The following is a 14,312-nucleotide window of genomic DNA, read 5'->3' as shown; positions in this document are numbered from 1 at the left end:
TTTTTTTTAGTTTCACAGAAATCCTTCAGAAGGTCCACTACTTAGCGAACTAGTACGTAGGTCATCTTCGCAGCCTTATTAGTGTTCGCTACAATTTATAAAAATGCATGAAGAATTGTGCGACTCACCACAAATAATATAAGACCGGTAAATAATTTTTTGACTATGCGATTAGGGCAAAGCTGTAATTGCTTTTCTTTTTCAGGCGAAGCTTGTATTGGCTTACAAATTTCGGTGGCAATATGGTCACACGAAAAAAAAAAACCGGTTGCTCCCAGAGCAGAGCAGCTGAGGGTAAGGGCGGTTTGGTGAGTTGACAGCTGCGCTGGCGCCGGAGCGTGAGTCATAAGCAGAGATTCCAGCTGCGTAGGCGCGCGCTCACGCCACGCGCGCAACCAGTCAGAGTAATTTCACTTCCGCCGCGAAGGGAAATTGCAGTAAACGATATCGCGCGCTGCGCCGCTTCGTATGCGTTCAGTTTAGTCTCTAAAAACAGATGGCGCGCCAATGCGTTGTGCGTTCCCCGAAGCAACGGAATCTTCGACGAGTGGCAGCGAGAACTCGCCCGTGAAAGGGCACGCCGACGGCCTGCCGATCCAGCCGTTAGAGCCGCCCGAGCCCAGGCAATCCGCCAACAACGAAAAGAACATCCCGACATGAGGGAGCGGGAGGTCGAAGCAATCCGGCACCGTTACCTGAGGGTAACTTAAACCTGAGGAAGGTCAGATGCCCAACAGACAAGGTTCGCTTACCTACATTTTGCTGCGGGGTAAGGTTGGGTATTTTTTGTACTTCCAGCCCACAAGAAAGGCGCGTTCTTGTAAGCGAGCCGTTGTTGGCATTACACAAACAAAAATTGTTTTCGGCTGTAGTATAATTGGATTGCGAGACACTAAGGCAGTGATTAGCGACCGCAAGAACGTGGTAAATGGAAAATAACAAAGTGCCTCTTAACGTTAATTCTTACGGAGAGAAAGCAGTGATCACACGCAGGTATTACAGCGTTCAAAATTCATCAAGTTAAAGAAAAGAATGGCTGAATGATTTCCTTGAAAACATTTCAAACTCCAGGCTATGTGGAACAGACAAGAGCTCTTAGTCCAAAAAATCTTCGCAGTTTTCGCTTGGAGGCACGAATACGACAATGAGAAAAAAAAATGTTTCGAAAGCGACGAAGTATGTTGTAATGCACCTCCGCTTTGGTTTCACGCGCAGAATACGTGTCATTTAGAACTCTCATAACGCACTGCAATTCGTCTGTCTTTAGCGATCTTTAAAAAAGATCACTTCTTGCATTCTTCAGATTCAACGCTGTGATCAGGCAGGAAAACACGGCACACATGGGAGGCGACGCGTCATAAACGCGATTAAGGCCCCCGATCCCACGACCCCGTCCAGCCCCGCCTCAGCGCCAACTTTCTCCTCCTCACTTTTTCGCGCCTTGATGATTGCGGCTCTGCTTTTTCCTGCTCATAGTGCTTTGATTGAAGTGGTGCGCTCCCCGTTGCCTGTTGCCCCTCGTGTTCTCGGACATTGCTGCATTCTTTTCATTTATTTTTTTCATGCTTTTAGTTTACTTTGCGAAGCGTAGAGATCGCCGCTATTTCCCCCCGACGTAGTTTATTGCCTTCCTATGCGAGACGTGATTTTATGCTGCAATGTATGGGCATCACTTCAAAGTTATGTGATGGCAACGTTTTCGCTTTGCGAGCTTGGTATTTGGGTGTGCCCTGGTTCAGTACAGAACTAGTGCCGCAGGCTACGTTTACCCCTGTCAGCTTGTGGATATAGCGTGTATTACTATACCAGTGCGAGTACTACAATAACACCTCATCACACGTGCGTAAACAATGCAGGAGTAAAAAATACCCACAGCACGTTTTAATAATACTCGAAGCAATTTAAACAAGCGAGTAAGGGGTTTGCATGAGATGTTGTACTTGTTGAAGGTACACTAAATAGCAACCGATGAGTCAGTTTAAATGAGCAATTCTTTCTTGAAAACTTCGTTTTGATTATGCAAAGGGGAAAGTGGACTACAAGCGGAAAAAAAGAAGGGCAAGACTTCTTTTTTGTCCATCGTCACGCTAAACCCAGAATTCTTATGTCTACCAAGCTGTTTGACATTCAGGTCATCTTTATCAAGTGGAGGATAACTCTTAAAAACGTCATTGTCGCAGTATACCGTTGATGAGAATAAGGGCTACAATGACGGGGAAAGACGAGTAAAGACGGGGAAGAAGAGGGGGAAAACACATCTCTTCCCAATTCATGTGCATGCGTCTTTCTTAGCGCTAATTTCCTACAAGAGTTATGCAGGATCAACTAACTCAACAGTTGTTACTTCTTCAATATAGGATCATCTCGGGTTTGTTACCTTAGTTTTGTAAGGACCCTTTATTGTCATTCGCCTGAGCCTAAAAAGACTAAACACAAAAAAAGAAAGAAAGAAAGAAAGAAAAAAAGAAAGAAAGAAAGAAAGAAGAGGTTGAGGGAGTAATTTAAAGAATAACAGAGCTTTCTGCCGGCTAATATTAGACCATCTGCGACTACTGTTACAGAGAAGGAGCCAAGGCAGACAAAGGCCCTGCAGAAAAGGTGGAGAGAGGAATGAAGTTGTCGAGAAACTTCTGATTTATTGTTGCTTAGAACGCTTCAGATGTTTGAAGATCGTTTTAAGAAAGAAATATAGAAGAAAATATTTCTTATTAGTGAAGGAGGGTGAGTCTCAGTCTCGATAGAAAACAGGACGTCAAATTTTCTTTCACGGCATGGCCCTGTAACTTTGTTCTTTGTTTTTATATATGCTGAATGAACTTGGCCAGTTGACTTTCAATATATTTCTGATTAAGCGAAATCTGGGCATTGGCAAGGCGTTCATACGCGCATTTTTCTTGACTGCCATATGCTGCGAACCTACATATATGAGCAACTCACGTACCTCGTGGGATGTAGTGCCCACACAAAAAGGGGTGCGCTTTAGTCGTGCGCTTGTATTTCAGCTCTCGGCGGAGAGAACGGAGAGGGACATGCGGCCCCACGGGATATCATTGCCATGGCAACAAGACCGCGTCTGCCGGTCAGGGCGAGCAGAAGCGCCGCGTCAACTCTGGAGCCTCTCTTGCCGCCTCAGGGCCAGCGCTCGGGAACGTGGCGCCATCTGTGGAGCGAACTTAAAGCAAGGATAAGAATGGATGAAGGGAGACGAGGGCGAGAAGAATACAGATTGACGAGAGCGGGTCGCTCTCGGATGCGGCCGTGTTGGGGGAGCAATTCATTTTGGCAGCCACATCCGAGAGAACGACGAGGGCTTAGGCACGGCGCGCCCTAGCCGCTCCCGGATGGAGAGATGACTACCGGCAGCTGGGGGATGTACTGCTGATAGAGTCAGATGGGACAATCTTCGCTCTTTACGGAGTGTTTACTTACCGCTTCCTTTCAGCATTTCTCAATGTTTATTTTGTGCAGCGCATACGAAATATACCTAAACTGCGTGCTTATTTCCTGCCCGCGATTGTTGCTAATTCTCGTGAAAAAACCTGTACGGTGAGTTTTGCGATTTCTGCAAAGCGAATCTAGTTAAGGGCTCTTCGTGATGCAAATTTGTTGGTATTGTTTGTTCATACGGCTGTCAAAGGAAACCCGCAATATTAGGTCAACGAACGACTCTCGTTGACACATGAGATATACTGGGCCTGGCAGTTTTGGGTGCACATATGCATGCGATGCATAATATAAACGAGTTAGTTCCGATTAAATTGCACAAATGTTCCTGTTATATTAGTGTAATTTCATGTTAGACGTCTCAGCTAACAGTGGACTGTCGTTTACGGCGTTTCTAGTGGCTGACGCAAGCCGCAGCCAGAAGAAAAAAGGTACCAGATAAAAATAACACTAATCTATTGGAGGCTCAAAAGTAGAATTGTTCTTACTCAAACTTTAACCCCCAGCGAAGTGTGATGTGTGATAACCAGGCTCACTTTACTGATTGTAAAAGCCTACGGATTATTAAAAAAAATTCAGATCGCCTGATATACAAAAGTGACCACACAATGTAATATTGAGGATGTTGACTACAATGCGTGGCGCCAATTTCTCAAGTTTACCATAATGCATAATATTCCACACTTTTTGTAGACATATCTGTCGCAGTGAAGGGAATGCTACGGGTGCCCAGATGCTCGAATTAAAGCCGATGGTGCATATTTTTATTATATACGTAGCTTGAGTTTACTGGCAACAAATTATGCCCGCCAAGACTGAGTGAATAGATGAGGCCAACGCGTTTGGAATGCGTTTTCTTTTATTTTACATGGTGCTTATAGGCACAGCCGCCACAGAAACCCTCATTCACGCGAATACACGGGATGTCATACGGAAACAGAGTCAGTTTACATGACGTGGACAACTGCAACTAATAACACCCTGCGCCCTCGCTATGCATCCTTTGTGGTGGAATGCGACAAAAAAGTTCGTGTCGGTCTGCCGTGCTATTTTCTCTAATAACTTCGCCTGACTTAGGGCTGAAACTTTGGTTACCACCCGAATATGTTTCCTGGATGGTCGCTCTGCTTCAGTGATACAGCATTAAGAGACGTAGTATGGACGGTCATTGCTCCGGACCGCTTTATATGAAGCTGCCAGCTGCTGCCTCCGTAGTTACCATAAGAATAACGGTGGTGCCTGTCCTTTCATTCCGACGTTGACAGCTGCTGCACCAATAATCATGCACTGGCGCCTCGCTCTTGTGACATGGTTCTCCTGGCAACACCTAATAATATCCAACTGGAAAGCGTGTGGACAATTCGAGCCAGGCCTACTTATAAGTCGAGGGATATATTTTGGTGGCGTCGTATGTAGTGTTGGAGGAAATGAAACTTGTGGATGTCGGAGGATTTTTCGGCGCTGCTTTGCAGAGTAACTCATTTGGTTAGAGAAACAGCTTTCCTTAGTGCTAAAGTGAGATAGTCGAGCTTGTTCCTTGTGTAAAAATAGAAAGTAGTAAAAGAGCGGCCAGGCAGCACCGGTGTTTAGGAGCTCACGTTTCGATGTGCCTCGAGACACTCCGGCGTAAACTAAGACTGACAAGTCCTTTCAGAGACTTTTTTATAGCACGGCTCTGCGGATGAAGCCACGCAGTCTAATGCAAAAAAAAAAACACAGTACCTCAGCACGTGTACCTGCTTTATTGCAGTCTACAATATATACTGGGATGCGTTTGGTTTAGCCACAAAACTGTTTGCCGCGCGGCGAAGGATAGATACAGCTTCCCCCAGGGATAGGACAGTGCGGCAAAAACGGTGAAAGTACGATAGCACACCAGTTTCTTACATCCAGTCGCTGAAATGTGAGAGTTTCACGAGGTTAAGAGACGGGGTTCAGAAGTCCGGTAAGGTCCTAAATTTTTTTATATACGCTTACGTCAACTGTGGCACACCTTTACCGAAAGTACCCATTTATTTAGAGATGCGATAACAGTAACATGACACCTTAATGCCTTGCACAGTCTCCTTCGCCAAATACCAAAACATAGTTTTGCTGTTTGCGGTGCCCTAAAGGCAAAATGTGGAACAAGAAAAATGGAACGCATGCCCTACGCTTTCTATATTTCTTTCTAAAGATTGTGCCTTTCATTGTGAAGCCTGCCGGAACCTCAAGCCCTACCTACTATTGCCTCAAGCGTAGATAGCCGCTTTCATTTGAGATAAAGCTACAGTCATTGCTGTTCGAAGAGCAGAAAAATAAACAAGAAGATAGGCATTTCCTCCGAAGCAAAAATAACGATCGACGAATGCCTCCCAAGGAGGAACAATCGACCATGAGCGTTGGCCGTGTGCCTATCGATCCACGGTAACCGTATGACCCACGCTGCCTAACGATGGTCCTACCCTTACGGTTTTACACCTCTGCGCTGGGGGCGCGAAACATTATAGTGTGATCCGCCGGCAGTTCCCAAAAAAAGTTTACGAGCCAGCACTGCCAGCAACGTTGCACAAGTCAGAGGGGGTTCGCGTGTAGAGGGAGTTGGGCGTTACTTGTAGGCCTTGTTAGAACAAAAGTCGGAGGGGCTGCTTCGATGAAGACAAAAGTTGTGGGAATTTTCAGGCAAGAAAGCTGACGAGGGGCTTACCTATGTTTTCCGGATGACTTTACTCACGGCGTTATCCTTTTCAAAATATGGCCCTCAGAAATGTCATTCGGAGTCGAAGGTTGGCACTTCCAGCCACTGCTCGGTGCCATGTTTGTTGTAATTCTAGTCTTCCAGTATGTTTAACTTTCCCGTTTCATCTATCTGTCTCCCCTTACTCTTTCCAAAGTGCATGGTAAGAAACTGGATTTATTTATTTATTTATTTATTTCAATACCTTCAAGGCGCTATAGAAGAGAATGGGAAGAACATACGCAGTCAATAAACAAAACAAAATAATGCGGCCGCTAAGAGTAAAGTAACATTCAAATGCAGGTTTAAATGCAATTACATCGGTGAGTTGAACAATAAACATGGGCAGGTGGTTTGACTCATTCGAGGTATATGGAATAACAGAATCATAAAAGAAGCTTGTACGGGAGAAAGGAACATATACTTTGTGTTGGTAATAAAATCTGCTTAATACGCAGGATGGCTACAATAGGAGACAATGTTTTATTTGCAGTTTGCAATAGATTTTATGAAAAAAGAACTGAACAAAACACCTTCCTTCGTTAACAAAGAGGTGAAAAGCATAAAGCTGTTTTCATAGACGATACCCTAGATGTGCGTGCATAGTCAGAAAGAACGCAACTCTCTGGACAAATTCAAATGGTATGAATAACAGTGTGAATGCCGGGATCGCAAACACAACTGGCATACTCGAGCTTCGAACGAACAGAAGTTCTATAGAGGAGTTTTAGAGGTGAAGGTGCCTTGGGCAATTATCTCCGTAGGCAGCCAATTCGTGCGACTGATATTGTTGTTAATGTAATTGACGTGAGTCTGTCATGAAAGTTTAGAGGTAAATTTAACGCCATGATAATTAAAGCACGGAACATTTTCTGAAACACTGTATTTAATAAAATACTTGTTAGCCATAATGTAACTAAAGTTACGCCAAACTCGCATTACTTTACATATGCTAGCGTCAAGTCGCAGGCGCCATCCATGGCACCAGGAGGAAACTTCCCTAGGATGTTGTTGCAGAAAAATACGAACACTATTAGTGGAAACATTTGTGTAAATCACGTAGTCATCGGCAAATAATTTACCTCAGGATAAGATAGTATTAGACAGGTGATTTACTTAAATAAGGAATAAAAGAGAGCCTAAAACAGAGCCCAGAGCATACAAGAAGTTAAAGTAGAATCTGAATAATTACAATTGTAAGCGGATCAAAGTACGTTCTCTAAGCGAGGAAAGGTTCAATCCCTGCTGGTATAATGTGCTGAATGCCTAATTTATTGAGCTTAAAATAGACTTACTCTTGAGGAACGAAATCAAGTGTTTTAGAAAAGCCGAAAAATAAGCAATGTATAAATGGCCATTTGTCCAATGCCACCCCCGCCCCCCTCATAACGGTCTTATCTAAAAAAAAGACACAGTTGTGTTTAACAGGAGAATTCCTTACGGAAACCATGTTGATATGGCGAGAAGGATTAATTTGTTTCCAAAAAGGCAAGCGGGTGAAAGCAAATTCACAGAGTTGTGGCATTTCTAAAGCCATGTCTCCAGCCCAGTGGCTTGGAGAAAGGCTGTAGGCGCACTTGCTATCAGGAATGCGCTGTTTGCATTACACCAAGGACCTAAAAAACTCGTCTGATAGCGGCCCCTTATTGACATTTACAATGGGAGAGACCAGTTCCTGTCGTTCTTGCGCGTACATGGGACACACGCAAAATATATGATCAAGTGTTTCTGGTACCTTACGGTATTGACAGTTGGGGCTAGTATCACCGCAACTTATCAGATGTCCATAACGGTTTGGCGAATGCGACACCAAGGCGAATCCGGTGCACCACGCTTGTTTAACTTCTTTTCAGCTTGTGAGGCATACGAAATTTCATTTCTTCCATGGTCGAGTGTTCCAGCGCACGGTTGCGTCTTACGCGACGAAGTATTGCATTTGTGTCTGTTCGTGAGAACGAAATGCGTACTTCATAATTATTATTTTAAGCAGTTTTAGCTTCAGCATCTGCCTGTTCGTTCCCTATCGCGCCACAGTGTGAAGGCACCGATGGAAAGGTGACATTGTGGTCATTTCTATTTGCGTGGTCAAGATGCCCTGTAATTTCTACAAGCTTTGAATAATACGTGCCCCGTCTGAGGACACAGCCAATCGTTTGAAGAGCTGGTTTGAAAGCGCAGAATATTGTCCATGCATGAGGAGGCTCCTCGGAGAGAAGTCGAAGTGCCTGCCGTATAGCAATAATTCTGCGGCAGTTGATGTTGATCTATGATCTAGTTTAAACCACCGAGCGATGATCATATGCGGGATGACGAATGCTGCAGTGGAGGCATATAGTGGGACGCAGCGATCGGTATACACGTGTACAGTATCTCCGTTCTCTGCAGAAATGTGAAAAGGGGTAAGTTGCTTGAGGGCAATAGATGCAACAGATTACTTTATTTTGTAATTCCAGGGATTTGCAATGTAACGAAAGAGTACGCATTTGGGCTGGTTGGTTCATGATTACGAGCAGTAAATAGCGCTAAACAATAGGACAAAGAGATGGACACAAACACCAACGCATCTCTGCTGATGTCTCTGTGCCTCTCTTCGTCCTGTTGTTAAGCGCTCTGTACTGCTTGCAACGAAAGGTTTAGGCAGAATTCACGGGGGTGTTCTCGGAATAACACGGGGACCAATATTTAAATGAAATAGCGCCCAGCGGGATGTACAGTCACCTGCAACATGACCGGCAACACTATACCTTTCAATCAAACTTGTAATTTTATCTTTTAAAATTTTCCAATTACCTTAAATAAATGTTCTTGAAATTTCTGCATGTATTCCTTTAAATTTCCGCAGGCTAATTGAAGAAACATCTGCCCTATTGTAATCTCATATATGAGCTTCGGTTCCTGTACAGAATGACGAACTCCACCATGAAGGCTAAAACAGACGAAGCAATGATCGCAAAATTTAGGTAAGAAGCATGCGTAGCGCGCCAAATCGGGGGAAGTAGTTACAACGAGGTCGAGTACATATTTGCGCTCGTCGAAGGCGTTCGCGTGGGTTGAACTGTAATTTGTGAAAATTGAAAATCATGGCACAGGTTTACAAATCCGGAATATTTTCAAGATGAATGGCTCGGTTGTGCCCGCAGAAAAGGACTGAATACTTGGGAAAGTTAAAATCACACAGTGAAAGTAAAGGCGCGCGTGGGAACCTTGCAATTAACTGATTCAATGCATCATCTAAATCGGCCTAGAAGGTCCAAGAAGAAACGGGTGTTCGACAGCAGAAGCGTGAAATGATATTATAGTGGTTGATACGAAAGCACACACAAATAATTTCCAAGAAACAAGTGCTAGGTACAACATTCGAGTGCAGGTGATACGAAACAGCGAATAAAATTCTGTCTATCTGTTATTGCTTTGAGATCGATAGGTGTTGAACGGAGCATTACATTCAAATGTTTCATCGTTACTACCATTTGGCGGCAGCTACGTTTCGGTGAATGCTATTATACGAGCACTACGCGCGTCAATAAGGGAGGATACCACTGCCTAAATTTGATAAAGGATAATTAGCATTTCGAACCGAACCCTCTGCAACTTCTTCACAGGCCGATAGCTCCACTGAAGCAGAGCCGTGTTCAACGAGTGGTGTCTTGTAATGGTGGCATTTCACTACCGTCCATGTCTATTTCGCATACGCTGCCACATGACGGGAGATAAGCATAGCGCTTATTCTTGAGAACTAACTTATCATAGCGAACAGAGAGTTGCTGACCACTTGACTTTCCAAACTCATATAATCTCTTAGGGGAAGTGCGCATGGCAATGCACAAATATTTGGAGGCTTCAATACCCAAAGTTTTACAGGGAAGCGGTACATGGCTAAGGTTCCATGCATTTTTATTTTCCGTGAACGAAAACTATCTTAATTGTTTATAGCCCCGCAAGCATTTATACTACATAAGCAAGCTAAAAATATAATGACTCAAGCCCTATAAGGCAGAGGTTAAAAGCACTCAGCAGCAGGGAAGCGAGCAGTGCTTAAATTCTTTCTAATTACGCATACAACACACAGAACAGCATGTCGAAAACTGTCATCATCAATGGTTCATACCCCAGTGAGCAATGGCTCATACTTCCGTCAGTAATGGCTCATACCTCCGTAAGCAAGCAAAAAATGAAATAATTCATAGTCCTGTAAGGTGCATGGCTACTAACTTTGCGTGAATTAGCTGCGATGACACTAACCCGGTTGTTGTTGTCGGTGATTTCAATGTGGATGTGTCGATACCGAAAAGGCAGCGGCTTACGCGTTCCCTGTTGCAGACACATCCTTTGCGATGTGTTACAAGTCAAATAATGAGCACTGATGAAGACAATGAATGAGTACTGCAGTCTGCAGGCAAGGAATCACAACTATGGGCCGTCCAGCAGGCCCGGGGTGCGCTCGAAAAGCACAAGCCTCATGACCCACTACAAACGGGCCCAACTGGGCTAGTGCAGAGTAGGGTATAACCCCGGGTCGACGCTTGGCCAGCGTCACGACATGTTACATCGTCGTTTGCCGGCACTTCATTAAAGTTATCCCTATCCCTATCCTATGCGTACCTTTAGTCACAATTACCACCCATCAAGACAATAAATCAGTTCGCACTTTTGTTCAAAATTGTGCTACGTCCGCGTCGTGTGTGGTCAGCTTCGGTGGTCAGCTTCGGTGGTCAATCACCTTCACAGAATGGAATGGCTAATAATTTTTTTCCCTTCCATTTTTTTGGCGCTGGTGGCCTCTGCTGCGGCTGCCTCGCACGCCGCGTCTAGGGATGGTTCCCAGCGTGTGCATACATGTACGTAGTACGATTATGACAGACAACAATGTTGTCCTGAGAAACTCCCTTTGAAGCTTTCTGCTGCGTCACCGCAGTATTCTCTCGACCATGAGTTATCGTCAGTCAACGAAAACAGCACAGAAAGCTTCGCTTACATCGATTCTCGCAGTGCGTAGGATCCGCATAATTTTTTTTTCTCCGCCATAGCTCCTACGCTTTCCCTAGCGAATGCCATAAGCGCCTCTAATTGAGCCGGATGTTGAAAGGATGTACGCTCTTTTGGAGCCTTCACTCGGCACAAAGCCATGCTCTTTACCGAGCCAACAGCATCCACTGAAGCCGCCCGAAGGCAGATCTGAAGTCATTAACGACCACCGTTCCCACCTTTTTTTTCCCAGCACTCTACCTATTCGCTGCACCTGTGGCTGCAGTCGGCTAACGAGCTTTGAAGCTTTTCAGCCTATGCTTTTAGGCGCACGCGCCGAACGTAATGACATCCCATACTACGCATTGTCGTCTCCTCATTAGCTCTGACTTTGGACGTGATTGTGCCGGGGGTATCCGGAAACGTGAATGTTGCATAGAGATCTATAAAAATGAGATCCGGGCCCATTTCCCTCAGAGAATTTCTGGAAGTGACGAGATATATTTGACGTACAAGCCTTCCGCAGCAGCTCAAATAATAAAAGACGTTTCATTCCTTGCCTTTTATTACCTGGAATATGGTAACTTTATTTATACATACGTTGTCGTACATTTACTCACGCTAGCTGTGGGCACCGTTAGATCTTGTTGGGCTAGGTCGTTGAACAACAACAAAAAAGAGCTGAAGTATACAACACAAACATTCGCTTCGCTATTCGCGATGGTTAATGCTTAAGAAAGTTTCCGTTCGTAAAAAGGCTAAGGGTACAGTAACCTTCACACCCGGTCACTGATCGCAAACCGGCTGATCTTGCTACGCACGTGCTTTTCTCTTTGTTCATAACAAATGCCATGAAGGTGTACGAAATGTTTGAACCCCAAGCGTTAGGTTTTTATGCGGTCCTTTCATCCGCCCTTCCCTATGGGCATACGCCTGAACAATGGCGGCACATTTAAATGCGCACCAGTGACGTCAGCGGGGGACTTGCTTTGTAGTCTGGTATACACCGCCTTGAACAACTGCATCTTCGATTTTGTGCGCTCAGAATGCGTGCTTTGGCGGCCCGGTACGCTCCCATTACAGCCTATATTGTTTTATAGTGTCGCTTATACAAATGTCAGTATTGTGAAAACGACCAAGGTATAATATTTATTGTATCTTCCTTGTAAGCAGAGCTGTCGTGGTCAGAGCACTATCTCGTGACTCCGTCATAAACCACCACGTCGAGTGAGTCAGCGAAAAGTCTCGCAAATTTGGAAGTCAAGGACGATCTGAGAACAGGTTCGCAAAACTTTGCGTCGACTACGTGGCATTCAACTTCAACGCGAATCTTTTATTAGATGCCGTTCCTAATTCTAGTGCGAAGGTTGTGGGTTCGGTACCCACCAAAAACAAATTACCGCGAGAACGTGACCAGACACTTCTCATATATTACAAATGGCGGTTCACAGTTTCGAAGGCTTTGTGCGAATCTAGGAAATTGCAGATCAGAACATGCCTTGCTGCGAAACAAGACAGATAGCAAAAAAAGAAAATGAAGTTTCAATTAGCATTGTCTGTGCGTTTTTTGCAACACTGAAGAAGTGTTGCATAGTTATATGCAAATTTTAGATGAATTTGCATTGGTTTCGCAACCGTCGCAGCACTATAAAATAACAAAAAAACATGACAAAATATCCCTAGCACAGCGATTGGAATGTAACAACAACTTTGTTTCAACCCAGCACAAAAAAAAATTATTTTCAAAGAGACCCCACTTAAGCTAACAAAAATACACGGAGCAGTACAGGTAGGTTGATTTGCGCTCGTTTCGTGTTCCTTCAAAAACGAATCACAGAAGCACGACACAATAGAAACTCCCGGTTGTACCCAAATGAGATGATCATAGAAGCGCAGAACCTTTGTGATCTCTGCCGTAGCCGGGGGATTTACGCCAACTCTCGGCCCTCCTTTGGAGAGTGCCCGCGAAAAAGCGCAGTGGTGCGCCTGCTTGCCCAATCAGAATTGCTAATGTGTTCCACGCCCCGCGCCCCGTGGGATCCAACCACCTGGTCGATATACGGTGCAGCCTCTCAAACTTCCTCCGACGAGTTGCGGACAACCCTCGAGTGTCGCGAAGTCCAAGGGAAAAAAAGGAGACCGAGGCAGAGAAATGGGGTGTCTTCCTTTGTGAAAATTCGCCTCGAAACCAGTTGGCCGTGACAGTTTGACTTCTCTCGCTTGGCACGAATGTGGTTGCACGAGATACCTGTATTCTCCCGGCGTTCCATCTTATATTTGGCCATTGAGTTGCGTTTTCTTCGAGGAGGCTTCTGCACTTCACTTCGCCACAGCCTCGGCGATTTCAAAGCGAGTCGGCAGTTTTTGTATCTGAGAGCACTACAGATAAAAGAACACAATCTTGGTTGGTGCATATACTACCTCGGTTCACTGTGGAACAAGAACAGACAAAGCCGTGCGCCGAACACCGGCTTCGGAGGACGGAAAACAGAGCATTGAGAATTTTCCACACAGGGAAAAAGTGCTTGGGAGCGTAGGAAGAACGGTAGGCTGTTATTTCGTGTCCCTCTTAACGTTTGACTTTTTTGTGGCTGATAAATGCAGGCTTCGAAGTTTGAAACGGAGAGAGGTGAGGAGATAACGGCAGGCACTCAAAGACGACCACCTGAAGACCGTGTCAGAAACATCGGCTTTTTGCGTACGGGTGTTTTCTTTGTGGTCGAGAAGGCGCACAAGAATTCACTGGGAAACTGACTCTCATGTCTGTGGTTGCAAAGTGGGCAAGTTATGATATCAAGCAACAGAAACGGAAAAACCATACTGTGGCCACCCGTATTAAAGAAGAATTATAATGTAGACGTGGCCACGCACTCCCAAAAATGTACCGTCGCTTGCTTTTCGTGATCTCAAATAGCGATCTATTTTGAGGGAGCGGCTTTAAATTCAGTGACAAACAACATGACCCAGATATTTATTGTCGGAATAGGCAAATTGGGTGCCGCAGAAATGGAAGGTAATGACGACTGTGAATGAGGAGGTCGCTGTACTCGCATAACTCGAAAGTCTACGGTGCGTCAAACATAGGCTTAGCTTCTTTTATTTCTTTGGAAAATCGACTGCGGCATTGATCGCTTGACGAGCAGGTTATTGTGGGTACAGACGCCATTATATATACATGTGCAAGGTG

General features: G+C 44.9%; 1 protein-coding gene and 1 long non-coding RNA gene across 6 annotated transcripts in view; one reads left to right on the top strand and one right to left on the bottom strand.

The window, feature by feature from the left end:
* Positions 1–14,312, bottom strand: part of LOC135921341 (uncharacterized) — a 1,279,318-nt gene that overhangs the window by 1,246,588 nt on the left and 18,418 nt on the right. The window contains exon 1 of one of the 2 annotated variants that reach the window (XR_011508249.1): positions 6,131–6,295. The exons of the other annotated variant lie outside the window; for it this stretch is intronic. The gene's annotated coding sequence lies outside the window, so the exon portion shown is untranslated. Of the gene's footprint in view, positions 1–6,130; positions 6,296–14,312 lie in introns of those variants that run through there. 2 annotated transcript variants of the gene reach the window in all.
* Positions 423–14,312, top strand: part of LOC139049437 (uncharacterized) — a 70,600-nt gene continuing 56,710 nt past the window's right edge. For 2 of the 4 annotated variants that reach the window (XR_011508254.1, XR_011508250.1), the window contains exons 1-2: positions 3,047–3,546; positions 9,003–9,120. This is a non-coding gene — a long non-coding RNA (uncharacterized lncRNA). Of the gene's footprint in view, positions 743–3,046; positions 3,547–9,002; positions 9,121–14,312 lie in introns of those variants that run through there. The other 2 variants (XR_011508253.1, XR_011508252.1) reach the window with 2 other exon arrangements.

Source organism: Dermacentor albipictus, chromosome 9, assembly GCF_038994185.2.
Source record: "Dermacentor albipictus isolate Rhodes 1998 colony chromosome 9, USDA_Dalb.pri_finalv2, whole genome shotgun sequence".
Classification (NCBI taxonomy): Eukaryota; Metazoa; Arthropoda; class Arachnida; order Ixodida; family Ixodidae; genus Dermacentor; species Dermacentor albipictus.
The sequence above is the reverse complement of the archived record's forward strand: the minus strand, read 5'-3'. Positions and strand labels throughout refer to the sequence as shown.